Source organism: Haemaphysalis longicornis, unplaced genomic scaffold (assembly GCF_048455015.1).
Source record: "Haemaphysalis longicornis isolate Haplotype H1 unplaced genomic scaffold, Haemaphysalis longicornis Haplotype H1 scaffold_6, whole genome shotgun sequence".
In the NCBI taxonomy this organism is placed as follows: Eukaryota; Metazoa; Arthropoda; class Arachnida; order Ixodida; family Ixodidae; genus Haemaphysalis; species Haemaphysalis longicornis.
The window spans coordinates 30,383,401-30,400,778 of NW_027526407.1; the positions used below are offsets into that span (position 1 = coordinate 30,383,401).

The window sequence follows — 17,378 nt, forward strand, 5'->3', positions numbered from 1 at the left end:
CAGATTTGATGACCCACGGGGTAGCCGTATCATTTGCTACACTTATCGCCCCCATGTAACTCCTTCATGTGTACCACTGCCCAGGCAAGAGGGTTCCGCCCCTAGATTCACTGTTCCCCACAAGCACTCGTCAGACACCACCACGTCTAGTCCTGGGGAACTTGAATTGCCCCCACCCCCTTTGGGGTTACCCTCCAATCGGGATTGGCGGCCGTTCTCTAGCGGAAATAGTACAGCGCAAATCGTACTCCCTCCTCACAGATCCTGATATTCCCACATGCATTGGCCACAGTGCTGCCCGAGACACAAGTCCGGATTTGGCTTTTTACGTAGGCCCAGGCTGCGCAACATGGTCACACGCGCATGCGTTCCTCTCCAGTGACCATGCCATCTTCGAAATAACGTTATCATCCACTCGTCTACGCCGCCGAGCGCATAAGCCTACATAATTACCAGTTTCGCATGCAGTCAGGCCGACCTCCTTTCCCCCTTTAGTCGCCGCGGACCCAGATTCCTGGATTCAACCGATACAGGACCTTTGTCAGCGGCACACTACGCGCGTCTACTCGAACACGGAGGCGCCCTACATCGACACCTACCTCCTGCACCTATGGTAAGCCCGTAGTTCTCCATCGTAGAAACACTATCGAAAACTGCGCCCCCGTATAAATACCTGGACCCAGGAGTCCCAAACGTATGGTGGTGAACTTGTTCGCTCCAACTGGTGGAATCCCTGTGCTGAACTTTACCCACGAATGCACACTAAACGTGCTTAGCGCCTCCTCCTCCGTGTCATTATTAACCCCTCCTGCCCTTCTCAACCTATCTCTCGTATTCTGCGCAACACTGGGGCTTCTCCTACAGAACTCGCTAATCGTCTGCGACTCCTCCACTTCCCTGCCAGTTCAGATAACCCACCGCCCGCTCTTCTAATTCACATATTTTCCCTAACTCCTTTGGATACTCCCTTTACATTGACCGAACAACTCACTGCTCTGGACCGCCTACGACGAGATATCGTTCGTGGGGAGGATGGTATGCAATATAAGCTGCTACAAAACTTCCCAGATGAGTATTTAAGATTTTCTCCGCCTTTTCAATAGCATAGGGGAAACTGCCCGAATTTAGGGAGATTGAAAACATTCAAAAATTGTTCTTCTTCCTAAACCTGGTAAGCCCCATACGCCCAACAACTTACGGGCCATTTCGCTTACCTCGTGTGTCGGGAAGCTACTCGACCGTAGGGATCTCACTCGTCTTGAGTGGCATCTCACACATCATGCTCTCTTGCCTGTCACCCAGACTGGCTTCCAAGCCCACCTCTTCACCCAAGACACCCTACTCCGCCTCAAAGAGGATGTGTACAAAATTTCGAGCTCAGCCCAACTGCGGGCAATTCTAGCCCTAAAGTTATAAAAGGCCTTCGATCGCGTTGCTTATGCACCCATCCTCGACACATTGGCATCAACCGGGTGCGGCCGCTGCATGTACAAATACATTCGAGATTTCCTCTCGAACCGCACCGCCGCTTATTCGATTCCCGGTTCACAGGGTACCCCTTTTTATCTCACATCAAGGGCCCCGCAGGGCTCTATACTCTCCCCCACTCTTTTTAACATTGCCCTGTCATCACTGCCCCCGCGACTAGCCAGGATCCCCTGCCTCAACCATTCCATCTACGCGGACGACATTACCGTTTAGGTGAACTCCGGTAGTCCGGCACATATCGAGGAAACCTTACAATTGGCCTGCGACACCATTCTCGAACATGCATCTTCCATCGGGCTTAACATATCAGAATCTAAATCTGGCCTTTAGTGGTGTCTAACCGACGAGTCCGTGACCCGGATCGCTCTTTATTACAGCTGTCGATTGGCGCAGCCTCCATACCACAAGTGGATTCACTAAAAATGTTTGGCCTCACCCTTACACGCAGAGGATCTGCTGTTCCTCAACTACCAATACTCCGCTCCCAGATCTATCAGGTCTCTCATCTCCTCACGCGTGTTTCTAAGCGCACAAAAGGCCGCTCTTACCTTCTCTGCATTGTGGACTCTCGCGACATCTCGGTTCCTGTACACTGTGCCCTACCTCCGCCTCTCACTTGCCCAGACAAACCACCTTGAAGGAGCCCTGCGTGTTCTGTACCGCTTGGCAATAGTGATACCTCACTATGGCGCCACACAAGGCGTCTTAGCCTTAAGCATCCACAATACCATGGTGGAGCGGATCGCATGTCACCTCCAGGCCCAGCTAGAGCGCTTAAAGCTCTCGGCTTTAGGTCGGACGATTCTCACCCTCTTAAACTACCCAACAGACACTCTTTCCCCAATCCCTCTAGAACCTCCCTCCTCCCTGGTCCTTTTTCCCAAACCTAGTAATTGAGCGTATTCCTCGCCACATGCACACTGCTGACAACTTAGACCGCAGGCAACAACGCACAAAAGCATTGAACACGCGCATTAATTGGCTTAAACAGAATGCTGTGGCAATCTACTTCACGGAAGCCAGTTTTGACCAAACTTCTAGAGATGGAGCTATCGCCCTCCATAGCCCTACCCGCCCCGCAGACACCACTCTCCGCCTCAAAAACGCCCCAACTTGTACAACCCTGGAAGAATTCTCCATAGCTGCCGGCGTCAAGTACGCTTTGAAATTCGAGCCCCCTGCCACCACAATCTTCGTGTTTAGTGACTCGCAGTAGGCGCTACGAAATATTTCTCGATACACCACACACCCTCTTACCTCTGACACCCTCAACTGCGCCCCTCGCGCCCATACTCCCCACAAGATAACGCTGGTATTGGTCCCCGGCCACTCCAACTTGGGCGGAAATGCTTGAGCACACGAGCTTACCTGAGTACCCTCCCAGGGTACGTCCACGTTGTGGCCACATGTGTACCACACTGGCACTCAAAAGATTTTACAACATCAGGCACACCGACAGCTGCGCGCGACGCGCTAGCAGGCAGTGTTTCGTGGTCCCCCACCTCACCCTCTCCCGTGAAGCCGCATCTGTGGTCCGGAAAGCACAAACCTCCTCTCTTATCACTCCATCCCGTATCCACTGCATGCATGGCAGCCTCTCGAGTACCACTTGCCCTACACCCAACTGCCCTTCCTACCCATCAGTACGACACCTTTACTGGGAGTGCCATCCGCCAGACCTACCACCACACCTACGTTTCCGCATCCCTTCCTGGAAGGACTGGTTGAACCCGGGTCCTGGCGTAGATGTCCAATCGACGCAAGAACTTCTGGCGGCCCACTGCCTTCGTGTTAGTGCGGACCTCTGGGAGTTCTACGGACCAGCCGTCTCCAAATGAGGAGACTGTGGCACGACGGCCCGGGCTAGGGCTGTTTAGAGAATACAGTTTTCTCTCGCTCTCTTTCCCATACCATAAAAGAGACGAAGAAACCGAAGCGGCGAAGACATAGCACAAAGAAAATGACCATCAAGAAGGTAATGAGAGGACACAGTCCCATCACCATGGATGCCTACAGAAGTATTTGGAGCTTGCTTGTTACAAATGCAGCAGACCATGTTTCTGGTAACAGCGTTCCGTGCGGCTAACCAGAGTGTTCGACCGAGTCTTTCATTCATGGTAAACAAGAGTAGAAGAAAACGACGAAAAAAAAGCATGACGACTACGGTAATGGGACAACAAAATTTCACCGCTGAGGGACTACATAAGAAATCTGGGCGTGCATTAGCACGATGTACGTGTGCCCTAATAGCTTCTATGTGCCACTAAAAACGACAACTTGCAGAGCCTCTCAGTCATAATGACAGAGAAAAAAATAGCTGCGTATATGCTCACTTCGCTGCAAAGGTCGATGAAAGAAGCTAGTCTCTGCCGCCTGTGGCACGTAAATATTCTCTTTTCTCCCCTCCCACCACTCATGCGCTCCGCCTCACTTTTGATCCTCCTGCAATGAACAGAGGCGAGGTTTTCTGAAGTCAATTTAAGATTCCCGCGGTCTACTGCTCGCACCGCCTACAGATTGAAATTCTGTAGGCGGCGCGAGACGCCTTACTATTGAAATTCAAACACTGCTACGAGGTCCAGGCTTGAGCAAGGTCTTCTATTTTCCGGTCGAAATAGTTTTAACAACGTGCATTTTCTTTTTGCTCTCGCAAATATTGAGCACACATTAATTCTCAATTAAAGGGACACAGCGATACCACATTGTGCATTGATGTATTGCCTCAAATGTGGCTTATGTTTTCTTCTTGGTGAAGAGTGTTGAAAAACTGTGACGCATTTGTCTAGACTGATCTGCATGAAAAAGATTTGCTAGTATTCCTTTCACTTTTGTTCGAAATGTTGAATGGTCGAACAGACAGACAGACAGACAGACAGACAGACAGACAGACAGACAGACAGCAGATATGCTGATGCGCGTGTAATCTGCGACAGAGTGCCGGCGGCACCGGCGCAGCTTTCTCTGTTGGCCAAGTCAATCGTCCGGAGCCGGTGCGCGCCGTGCCGGCGTAGGTCTCCATTATTCTCGACATCATCATGGAGATGAGAAGCTTAATCGTTACCGCCTAAGCCGTGAAGAAGAGGAGGACGGGCCCCTTTGTGAGCGCGTGTTTGTGTGACTGCTACCAGAAATGAGGCACAAGATCGCTGAAATACATCCCTTTTCCGCTGTTCTACTGCCCTAATTTGTTGTTGCACCATGACACTGGTGGACGAGCTGGGTACAGGAGCGTCTCACGCCCAGGTCTCCCTCGGACGGCCCTGAGAGACCTCCCAGCGTGTGAACCCCTGTACATCGTTGGAGCTGCCGCAAGATAGGCGTACCTCAAAACACAGCACCCTGCTTAACTCCGCACGAAACCGCCAGGTTTCTGAACCAGACATATTTGCTCAATTGTCAGTGCCGCCTGAGCTGATGCTTCAGCAGTCCCGCTCTTTCAGCAGCTTTCACGGGGCCGCTTTCAAGGAAATAGATGACTGGCTGGAACAATGCGAGCGCGTTGCCAGTTTTCACCAGAGGACGCCTGAACAAAAGCTTCAAATTGTGTACTACTCCTTAGAAGACGGTGCGCAGACCAAATTTGAGAACCTTGAAGGAAGGTTACGGACTTGGGACGACTTCCGTTGGGAACTGCACGTCAGCTTCACCAGCACCGACCGCCGAAACCACCGTGCACAAACCTTTCTGGAAATACGCATCCAAAAGCTGAATGAGAGCGTCGCGATGTTCGTTGATGACATGGTCCGCCTGTTTCGGCGCGCGGACCCGGATATGTCCGAGCCCAAAAACTTCGGTATCTGATGCACGGCATCAAAAAACAGCTTTTCCAGGCCTTTTGCGCAACCCACCGCGTACTGTTCAAAAGTTTATTGAGAGGCGACTGCCATGGAGCGAGCTGTGCAAGAGTGGGGACGTCAGTACGACCAAATAGCGATCAAAGCTCAAAGCCCGTCCTCTGCATCACTGTTCACCTCCATGGGCGACAACAAGCGGCGCGAAATTGTTCCCTCGGTTGTTCGTGAGGAGGTGGCAAATTGTGGAATAGCGCTGTCTCAGCCATCTGTCATCTGGGTTGCGGATGTTTTGTGGCAAGGAATTCACCAGGAAATCTCCTCTCGTGAGCCTTGACCCCATCTTATGCTCCAAATGGACTACGCGACTGCTCTCCGCTGCCAAATGCCCACCGTGCCGACTGCAGTGACTGTCCCCTTCATCGTACTCCCGACCACACACTCCTCTATCTTGGACACAAAGGGAATCCCCGCATCATCCGCATATCCGCAAGACCCGCGTGTGGTGCACCGAGGACCACTATCCCTTGTGCTATCACTTTCGCGAGCCAGGGCATGTTTATCGGCGATGCTCATACCGCGAGATCAGGCTACCAGGATTTGCACCGACCACTCGTCGTTTTCATTCTGGCGAACGGTCCACCACCATTGTTGAGTATTTCGCCAAGTGACAGTCTTCCGAACAGAGTCGCCAGGCTTGTTCGCCGTCCCCAGCCCGCTATGCTTCACCGAACCGTCGCGATTACAGGCGCTCGCTGACGAAGCGGTCTTGAGGTCCACGGCGGGGAAACTAGAGAGGGAAAAGTTGAGAGGCAAGGTTGCTAGCGGCGGCGGCACTGAAGACTTTCAAGTACCATCGATGGGTCACAATGTCACGGCGGCAAACAAGGACGTCTACGCTGTTATGAGTGCAAATTTTTCAGTCATCCTCGACGAACACGAGGTAAAGGCACTTGTGGACACTGGAGGAAGTTATTTAATAGGTAGCTAGCAGCTCGTGGACCGGATAAGGAAATTAAAGACACCATGGGACGGACCCACGAATAGAACGGGGAGCGGCCACCTGATGACACCCGTGTGCTCGCTAGAGTTCAAATCGGGGACGGTGATTACGTCGCGACCTCCGTAACTCTTTCGCAGTGCTGTAAGGACGTGATTCTGGGCATAGACTTCCTTCATGAGCACTAGGCTGTGATAAACAACCGCGAACAGTTCGTAAGTTTTTTGAGAGAGGAGACTACCCCAGGAAAGTCGTGAGCAATGCGTACCTCTGCGCACCATCGGTGTCACTTGCGTGCCCTCACGGTCATGCGTGCTCGCTCGGATTAAGCGTGACGATCTCTCGAGTGGCCACGGAATCGCGGAAGCTGTCGGCACGCTACCAGTTCAGCATGGATATCGCGTGGGGATTGGTCACCATGACAGGCGGTGTTACAGAGGTTCTGCTGAGCAATTTCTCAAACCAGCGTAGGGAAATCGCCGAAGGCACTACTGTCGCAGTCCTTGAGAATGTCCCCGACACGACGGATTGCTTTGTGCTTCGGAGCAACCCGACTCCTAAGGCGAGGAGAAAGCGCAAGTTTTCACTTGGCGTTAACCCGAGCTTACAGCACACAAAGCGAGAGAAGTTCCTGGAACTGTTACACAGATTCAGCGACTGCTTCTCGTCAACCTCACGCGTCGGACAAACTCCGCTTACCAAACACCGCATCATCACGGACCAATGTGAGCGACCCGTTCACCAACATCCCTACTGCGTGTCACCAAAGGAGGGTGACGCGATACGGCGGTAGGTGCAACAGATGCTCGCTGATGACGCCATTCAGCCTTCGAAAAGCCCCTGGGTGTCGCCAGTCGTTCTAATGAAAAAGAAAAATGGCATCTTGCGATTCTGTGTTGACTATCGCAAGCTCAATCAGGTGACGAAAAAGGACATATGTGCGTTGCCTCCGATAGGCGACTTCTTTGACCGACCGCGGCACGCTCATTTGTTTTCGTTCATGAATTTGAAGAGCGGTATTGGCAAATAAAGGTCGACGAGCGCGATTGAGAGCAGACCGGCTTCGTTCCTGCCGATGAACTGTACGAGATTAGGGTCCTTCCGTTCCGCTTGTGCTGCGCTCCCGCAACTTTTAAACGCATGATGGACACTGTTTCATCTGGCTTGAAATGGCAAACATGCCCTGTGTAGATAGGTTACGTCGTTGTGTTCTCAAATGCATTCGGGGAGCACCAAGAGCGGCTACCATCCGTCCTCCAGGCCATACGATCCGCTTCGCTTCCATTCAAACCAGAAAAGCGTCACTTTGGCTATGAGCAGCTGCTCTTTCTCTTCCACGTCGTTAGCAGCGCTGGCATTCGCGGCGACCGCGACAAGCTTCCAGTGTTCTTGCTTCTAAACACCTACGGACAAGAAATTCGTTCGGCGTTTTCTTGGCCTCTGTCCGTAGCTATCGGCGATTCATTGATTCATTGCGAATTTTGCCCACATTGCAGCCCCTTTCACACGTCGTACTCGTAAACCGAAATGGAATGCCTAGCTGTTGTGTGAGCAGCCCTAAAATTTCGACCGTATCGTTATGGCCGGGCGTTCAACGTCGTAAGTGACCATCATTGTGTTGGCTTGCGAACCCGAGAAACGCGTTTGAACGCTTCGCACGCAGGAGTCTCAGACTTTAAGACTTTGATATGACCGTCCTATACAAATCTTGCAAGCGACATTCTGATGCAGGCTGCCTCTCGAGAGCACCGGTTTGTAACTCACCAGCAGATTACGACGACATCGACGATAACCAATTGATTTGATTCCTCAGTGCGGCCACAATTTCGGAACAGTAGCAAGGAGGCTGTGGGACTGCTACCGCCTTTGGGCATAGCGGAGGAAGGGAGATTGAGAGATAAGATGCGTGCGCTGAGAGGCTGCGCGCATTGCCGCCCCCGCTTCTCCTAATGGCCGCCGCCGTAACTGGTTTTTCTTGGGGGGAGTGCGGCTCCTCTTTTTGGACTCCTCGGAATGACGGGCGCGTGAGTACTTCAGAGGTCACCGTGTCACTCTCACAGTGTCTAGGCCAGGACGACGTCCTTTGTAAGCGCCACCCCTGCTTCCCTTTGTGGCCGCCGGCCTAGTTCGGAAGAGCCCGGCTCCCGTCTTCAGATGCGTCGATAGGGCGCGCCCAATTAGGGCAATAAAACGCCGTTTTGGGGTTGCGTGCATCGGGGCCACCGTGTTACGCTTAGAGTGCGTAAGCCCGGGCGGCGGCTTTTGAAAGTGCCGCGGCGCCTAATTGCCACCCTGACCGTGGCGAAGCTGCCCCGTGGACGTGTACGCGCCTTCCTGCGTCCGCTCCGTCTGGAGAGAGTAGTAGTAGTAGTAGTGGTTTGATGGAAAAGGAAAAGAAATGGACTGAGGATATTATTGAGCCCAGCTGGGGGCTCACCGGCATACAACCCAGTCCGGGGGGTAGGGAATATAGAAGGAGATGAATAGGATAGGGTAGAGAAAAAAGGAGATAGGTAAAAAGAAAAGTTTAGGCGCCGCGACGAAAAGAAGCGTTGCCACAGTCACTGGGGGCCACCGAGCACAGTACACATCACAAACACAGGTCCTGGCGTCATGCTGCGTCCGGGAGAAGTTCTCGACGGGAGCGGTGGAGCGTAGAGGCGAGGCTGTGCTGCGATGAGTCGTGCGCGGAGGTCCCACGTGAGGGGAGCTTGCTGGGTGATGTTCGTGGTAGTAAAGCGATTACTGGCGAGCGGGAGCAGGCGCTCGACGGCCCAACGCAGCAGAGCGCTCGACGCCCGAACGAAACACCCATGGCTCGCGACGCGTGGCTGGAATAATCGCGATGCCGCCCCGGCCGCGCAGGAGCGAACGAAAAACACGTCCGCACCCCACGACGACCGAGGCCAAACTCCCGACTGGAGAGAGGTGGGAAGTGCGCGAAGTTTGGGAGGCGGCGTTTGGCCCGACGATTGGTGGGATTCGAGATGTCGCTCTGACCAATCAGGTGTGCTGTCAGGCTTACAATGGACCCGAGGGATTATACTCCCGGGCATAACGGCCAGCGGGAGACTTCGCTGTAATCATTGAGGTCATCAAGGACCATCGAGCCTCTATGCTTAGTGCACGTAATCCTTGCCGTCTAGGGCGTAACCCAGAGTCCATCGCTAAGGTATGACACCTAGGGCGTAACTCGGGGGGTCGATCGCTAAGACAGCCATTCTTAACCAACTCTGTAATCAACTTTCTGTAACCAATCCTTGTAAAATACCGTGAATACAGTTTTTGTTTGTCGTCATCTCTTCGTCCCGTCACCGTCTTCTCATCTCTTCGGCTTCACCGCCCACACCGCCGAATTCTTCAGGCAAAGGGTTTCTTCGCCCCCGAAAACAAACCTACAAACCTACCAACAAAGGTTTAACTGAGGCCAAGAACTGCTACCGCTGATTTACTTCTTACAAGGCCACGCCACCAGCCCGCCCAAGTGTTTTATTAGAGGTCGGCCAACATTCTGCCTTCACAGCGGCGTGAAATATCGGTCAAAATGGCCGGCGGTACCTTGTTGTCGTCCCCTCACCCTTACAAAACGCCATCTTGCCGGCTTGTCATGATGAGCCGTCCGCTGGTCACTTTGGTTACGCACGCAAGCCTTCAAGAAACAAGAAGACGTATTACCGGCTCAATTTGTCGGCGATCGTGAGGCAATACGTCCGAACTTGTCGGGACTGTCAGATATGCAAGGCCAAGTCCGGCAGACCAGCCAGATTTCTTCGACCGGTTGAAATTTCCGAAGTCGTAGTGGACCTGCTGAGCCCCTTCGCCGCCTCTACAGCGAAAAACAGGTGGATTGCAGTCGCCACTGACTACTTGATTAGGCACGCGGAAACAAAAGCCCTTCCAAAGGCCACCGCGATGGAAGTGGCACAGTTTTTTCTTACAAAGGACAGTTCTCCGACAAGAGCATCCCACAGGTATTATTACGGACCGGGGAACCGCAGTTACCGCGAAACTGCTGCAGAAAGTATTCACACTCAGTGGCACGTCTCAACAAAAATCCAGAGCGTACCACCCTCAGTCTAAAGCCTCGACGGAAGTGCTAAACAAAACAATCGACACATGCTCAGCACGTACGCTGAAGTTGAGCACCGGACCTGGAATGCAGTTCTCCCTAAATCACGTTTGCGTATACAGTTAAAGCTCGTTAACTCGAACCGGTTAATTCGAATTTTTGGTTTATTCGAACTGACGCCGTGGTCCCAGTGCAGCCCTGTATATTTCAATGGTGGAAAACTCCTGGTAATTCAAACCCGCCGGTATCCAGAACGGTTAAGTCGAACTGGGATCCACTGGTTTCCATCGCTCTTCGCAGAAGTCCGCCCAGAGTGATTACACTGTGTTGCAAATCCAAACCAAACCAAATTTACTAGAGATGCATGCAAAGCAGCGTCGAGGCTGGAAGTTGCAGCACGTGAGAATTCTGACGCAGATAAGAATTTTGACCCTGCGCTGGAGCTCTTCCGCAAATTCCAAGCGATGCTCGTGGAGTCGTGACAGAAAAAACGCAAGCAAATGCATAGCACCGATTACCCTATTTACTCGCATAATGATTGCACTCGGGCAATGATCGCACCCTTGAAGTTTGTCACCAAAATTCGATTTTTAAAAATTTCCCGCGCAGTCAAAAGAAATATTAAACGCAAAAACTAAAATAAACGCAAAAACTTGACCTCCTCAGAAGAAGTCACTCTAAATAACCTAGCAGCCAGAACGGACATAATCATTAAACCTGCAGACAAAGAATGTAGCGTTGTCATCTTACCAATCGGAAAATATAAAGATGAGGCCTATAGGCAGCTTAACAACCATGGCCACTACGAGCCTTTAGACCGTGATCCCAGCAACGAATGCAGTTAAACGATCCTTCGCACTCTCACAGATATGCTGGCCAGAGAATTAATCACCACAACAGAACTAAACTTCATGAGACCGACGAAGAAGCAAGCAGGACGTTTCTACCTCCTCCCCAAATACCATAAAGTCCCCACAGAAGCATTATTCTCAGCTGACATTCCGGGCAGACCCATAGTTTCTAACAACAACACCCCTTCGTAAGCATTGTCTGTGTTTCGAGAATCACCATTTGGCAGACTTCCCGACTTCTCTTCCTTCATTTGTTCAGGACACCCCACACTTCCTCCGCATAACAGAAGCAATAAACGATGGTGGGCAAACGCCCTTCTGGTCACGCTCGACGTCTCTGTCCTCTATACGAACATGCCCACCACCGAAGGAATAGAAGCTACATCAAAGGCCTTGGAAGAAAACCCGCACCAACATGCATTCGAAGTCTCCATCACTTTACTTAAATTAGTTCTAACTCTCAACTATTTCGAGTTCGACTCATCTTACTACTTGCAAGTTTTTGGAACCAGCATGGGCACTCCTTTCGCACCCACCTAAGCCACTTGAAGCTTCCCTCTTAGAGTCTTTCCCCCCTCAAACCAAAAGTTTACCTGCGATACATAGATGACATCTTCATTATTTGGGAGCACGGCCGCACAGCCATAGAAAGTTTCATTTGGCATCTTAATTCCTCGCATCCGACCATTAAGTTCTCATGCCAGCACTCGGATAAACAAGTGGGCTTTCTATACACCACTGTAGTTCTTGACAGTGATAAACTGAAAACCACGCTTTATAGGAAACGAACGGACAGGCAACAGTACCTAGACTACACTAGTCATCACCCACGACACTGCAAACAAGGTATCTTTATAGGACAGGCTACCACACTAAGAGGAGTATGCCGTGATAACACAGACTATATAAAAAACCTTAATGAACTAAAGTCCCCCCTGGCAAGCAGGAATCACCCAGTCAGCTCACTGGATACGGCTTACGAAAGAGCATCCAGGCTAAAAAGGGACGAAGCGCTCAAGCAACAACGCCGAAACGAAAGCGTCCGACCACCAGCCTTAATAACCAAATTCTCAAACGTGCTCCTTAACATAAACAACATCCTACGGAAATACTACCCCATTCTAGCCAGTAATGCCCGACTTAAATTACGTTCCCGGAAGCCCCAAGAGTTACCTACAGAAGAAATAAGAACCTAAAAGACATTTTAGTGAATGCCAAAATTGGCGCTTCCGAGGAACCAGTCATCAGTCCTTGCCTCCGCCCTAGATGCAAGACCTGCAGACATCTGCAGATGGACCGCATTGTCAATAGCACTGCCAGCCAATACATTCACAAGATTAATTCAAGCTTCCTGTGCAATTCTTCTAACATAGTGTATATGCTAGAATGCTCATTCTGTAAAAAGCAGTACTTTGGAGATACGAGTCAGCCTATGAACTTACGCCTGAATGGACATCGGCCTACACTCATAAAAGTGCCTCCATAGATGTCGCGCAACACTTCAACCAGTCGAACCACAATTTCGATGATATCAAGCTCTATATTCTGTAGCCAAACTTTAGGTCTCCAAGGGACCGGAAATACAGAGAAGCGTACTTAATCCATACATTCAACTGCCTGGAGCCGGCTGGAATCAATGCTTCGAAGGCAGCTTAGAAACCTTACGGTATCTGAATCGAACAGAAAAATATTGCTCTTACAAAAAGTGGGCATCTCCGTTCGCAATATTCCTGCCTGCACATCCCCACAGCTTATAGTTGAATACAATCTCTGTGCTTTTTTTCTTGTCTATTTTTTTGTCCCTCGACCTTCCGCATTTCGTCTTACTGCCTGCTTTACATACACACGAAAAAAGGAAAAAGTAAAAAAAAAGAAAACAGAAAAGAAGTCCTTGAATCTACGCAAAGCTACCCGTGGATTGTACCTGCGCATACTCCTTCTATTCTGTGAACACTGGCCTCCCCTGCCGGAATTCTTCGGACTATACGGGCTGTTGTTGTTTACGAGTTTTCTCTCTTACACACGGTTCAGTAACCTTGCAATTGCACCCCCAAGACGCCCCTCTCGGCCCCAAACTTCCCGGAAGCCTCCTTTGAGGTCGCCCGGCACCACCGCAGCTTGAACCATTCCACCCTGTTTCTCCCGACCCTCTCGTAGTCTTCCCTCTTTCTCTCTGGCGGGGTCCTGTCGCAATAACCACACCACCGTTTCTCTCTCACTATTTCGCTCCTTTCAACCGACCGTTGACGCACTCTGCTGTCCCCCTTCAGGCCCCGCTCGTACCAACTACCCCCTCTCTCTCCTACTCAATTTGTTTCTATAAAACAGTGTGCCAGAGATGAACCCTGATGCCTTGAAAAAGACAAATCCCCTTGTCGAAACGATGGCAGAGGCCTGAGGCCACTACCTTCTCCAAAGTATTATTTCATACATACATACATACATACATACATACATACATACATACATACATACATACATACATACATACATACATACATACATACATACAAACCAAAATTTTCGCGTAAGAGCAGCCGAAGAATTAGTGTCGTGAATAAAATAACGCGACAGGAAAAAGATAATCCTTGCAATCTCCCCTCTAGACACGTTTCCGTGTGCGAGCTATCTGTGCAGCGATGGACTGTGAACTGTCGTCCTTAGCAGCCGCTGTGCAACGTGGGGACCCATGCAGTCCATAGTCCATGCAGGCATGGTTAAGTGCCTTTACGGACTTAGATCAGTATGCATGTTAAATTTATGCACTTGTTATTCTCAACTTATCTCTTTTGCATTTTCACTGAGTTGTCAGGGTTCATCCACGCAATTCTCTCGCGCAACGGTTGCGTGTGCAAAACGCAAATTGTTTTTTAAGTGCAATGCACTTCTTAAGCGACCCTGATCCTGCGTCCACCGGCGATGTCCGCGCACGTGGAGATGGGCGCGCGCAGCCTGGCCGCTGATATAGCACATACCCACGTGGGGGATTGGCCAGGAATCTCCTCGTCTTCCTTGGCAACGGGGGGAGATGGGCGCGCGCTGCCTGGCCGCTGACATGGCACATACCCACGTGGTGGATTGGCCAAGAATCGGGCGTGAGAAGGGCTAATGCACCTGCTTAAAGGAGTACTGACACGAAATTTCAAAGCTGAGATCCGCTCTAGCAATCAAGTACAACGACAACACAAATAGGTGTCTGTGAATAAATGCATCTTTCTTTCTTTGTAGTTGTGTGTGTGTGTGTGTGTGATCTCTCTTTCGCGAACATTACCGAACCGCGCAAATTCAACTCGTGCATTCGCACTTTCACATTCTTCCCCTCTGGGAAATGCGGGGAATTTTTTAGTAAGCCGCACGTATTGTCAGCGTAAATGAACTATTAAGTTTTGATCTTCTGTTTTCAAACATTTGAACGGGTTTTATGAGTATTGCTTTGAAAATGTAAGCAAATTTCTCCATTTTATATGAAAAAGGCGTAAAATTCCACTTCACCTACATGCAAAATCCTGACGAATAATTAAGTATGTGTGCGCTTTTTCCTTTTCACGTTAAATGCGAGATATAATGGCTTGACAAACACCCTAGAAGAGTAGTGAACCGTAAGTGAAAATTATCTGATGAATGTTGGAGTTTTTATGATTAGAAGTAAAACGGAGGGGAAGCTAAACACGTTTGTCTTAATAAAAAGGTGGGAGTGCTTCATCAATAAATAAGAAAAAATGGAAGAGTGTAGGCACCTGATTTCTATTCCACCACTTGAGTTCAAAGAATGAAAGTGCAGAATAACACTTTTAGGCATTTCTCAATCCAGTACCAGAAGTTTTATGTAGTCTGTTGTTTTGCATTTTCTACCGTTTGTTATTTCATATTTCATAGTTCTTAGCAATGAAGCATAAAACCAAAATTTTTACAATATTTACTCCTCTAATGAAAGTTCAAGAGCAATGAATCAACTGTATTGCGACACTTACACAGTTCCTTCAGGAACATTGCGTTTGGGGCCACATAGTTTCCTTGAAATCTCTCTTTCCTATAATAAAGCAATCAATGAACACACATGAGATGTAATTGCAGGGATTTAGATTACTTGGAATGAGCGAAATATCTAAAGCTGCTAACTTTCCTACGCTAACTGGCGCTAAAAAGTTTTACGCGTACAAACCCTTCAAATAAGTCACCTGGATAGTTACAATAAGTCACAAACCCTTCAAATAAGTCACCAAAATTCAGTGCGGCTGATTTCAATGGAATTTAATTTTTTATAAGAGTATTCAAGTGCGTCTGAGAAATATATTTGGCCTACACTGCTGCGACTAACGTTGTTCCCAAGTTAACCTCTGTTTGCACTTTACCGGTTTCCTCGTCGCGAAAAATGCCGTAATTGTTTTCGCTGATACAGACGTACACCTACGGCATGCTTCAAAAACGTTTTGAATTTGTGCCGCCAACAATGTGAAACATTTTTTGGGTAACATTTATTTCATTTGAACATGCGCAACAAAAAAATGCATGTGAAGGGGACGTTTTCATTAGGGTTGTGTATACGTCATGACATCGCTAGTTACACAGATAGGTCTTGCGGGAATCGTGGAGAACCACTACCCCCAATCCCGAGCCGCCGCGCGCATCGGGGAGACACGAGTGCGGTGAAACGGTCTGGCGCTGCGCTGGTAAGTAAGTTCGTGGTCGTAATCCCTTTTGACACAGAGCAGGCGCATCAAGCGCCACAGGAAGTTCGAACATATGTTTGCACATACGGAGAAATTGTTAAGAAATTGTTGCCACCCGTGGCGTGGTGTTTGGGATCGAGTATTTGCACCAGCGCCACCAGAGCTTCCCCTGGCACAGTAGTTTTCTTTTGTACCGTTAGGAAGCACACCACGGGTGTCAGAGTACACAGTATACACACTACACACGTACACACCGAGCACGCGCGCGCTGGCACACACGCGTGGAAAGCCGGTCCCACCACGGCCGGTCCGGTTGTAGCAGAGAAGTGAGGCCATCGGTAGGTCCGGCGGGTCGGTCCACTTAGCTCCCCACTTGATCTGTGCAGGAAATACGCCGAGTGGGGACCTTTTCTAAACTTCGGCAGTACTGCTCCCAACGACGCAGTCGTCGTTTGGTGTGCGATGCCTGCTGCTCTTTTGTTTTTTCGGAGGTGCCCGTGAATGCCAGGCTATCGGCTAATGTCGTCGCTTTCTGATGTCCGTCGTTTAGTTTTGTACATTCCTGGATCACATGCTGTATCGTCTCGCTCTGCGCTCCGCACAGCCGACACGTTGCGTCCGCGCCGAATAGCTCGTGTCACCTGCGTGAGCAGGGATCCCGTGCGTGCCTGGAACAGCAGGGCACTGTCTCTGTCGCCACGGTAATATGGCATCGGCGCTGGTTCTTCCCTATGTTTGTAGTACTCGGCAAGGCTTTGCTTTCTGGAGACCGCTACGCACCAGGTTAATTTGCTCGCGCTTGCTAGCTCTTTATCGACGATTTGTTGCCACTTTTGTACAGATTTAGCTTCATGTTTTGTCGAATTTTGGCTGTATTTCATTTCGGGGCTGGTGAGCCTTTTTATCCATTCAGTTTTCAGATTTCTGTATCGAAGATGCATGTATATGCGTTTGCAGTAGTTTGTGGTCGCCATGAATTTGATCCTGCCAGCATAGTGTAGTTTTGCCCTCGCCTCTCTGACTTCGTAGGGGGACCAGCCCATTTCGCCTGTGATGGCTGCGTTTGGGGTCGCACAGTTGCCTCCAAGCAGCCACCGGCCCAGCTCGATTTGGTGTTGCTCCATGCATTTCAGCGTTGGTTTGGAGTAGGCGCAGCACATCATCTACGTATGTTACGGCTGGTACTCCGAAGGCCTTCCACAGTGTGCGCCCTACAGTGTAGGGGTTGTATGAATGTCTTGCGAGGTGCCATGTTAGCCCTTTCAATTTGTTTGATATTTTCACGGTGTCCTTCTCGTGCGGTTCGAGGTAGTTCGTTTGACTGCCGATGGTGATGCCCAGGTACTTACTTGTATGAATTTGTGCCGTCTAGCTTTTCATTTTGGAGCGTGAATGGACCTTTGATCTCCTCGTTATTTACATTTATGCCCATCCACTGCGTTATTGATGTGTTAAATTTCAACTGGTCTTTTGTTGCTATCTTTGAGCAGATTTCGAGCAGGTCTTGTA

General features: G+C 50.0%; 1 long non-coding RNA gene across 1 annotated transcript in view; it reads right to left on the bottom strand.

The window, feature by feature from the left end:
- Positions 1-17,378, bottom strand: part of LOC144141456 (uncharacterized) — a 97,831-nt gene that overhangs the window by 44,679 nt on the left and 35,774 nt on the right. The window contains exon 3 of the long non-coding RNA XR_013316611.1: positions 15,171-15,229. This is a non-coding gene — a long non-coding RNA (uncharacterized LOC144141456). The remainder of the gene's footprint in view (positions 1-15,170; positions 15,230-17,378) is intronic.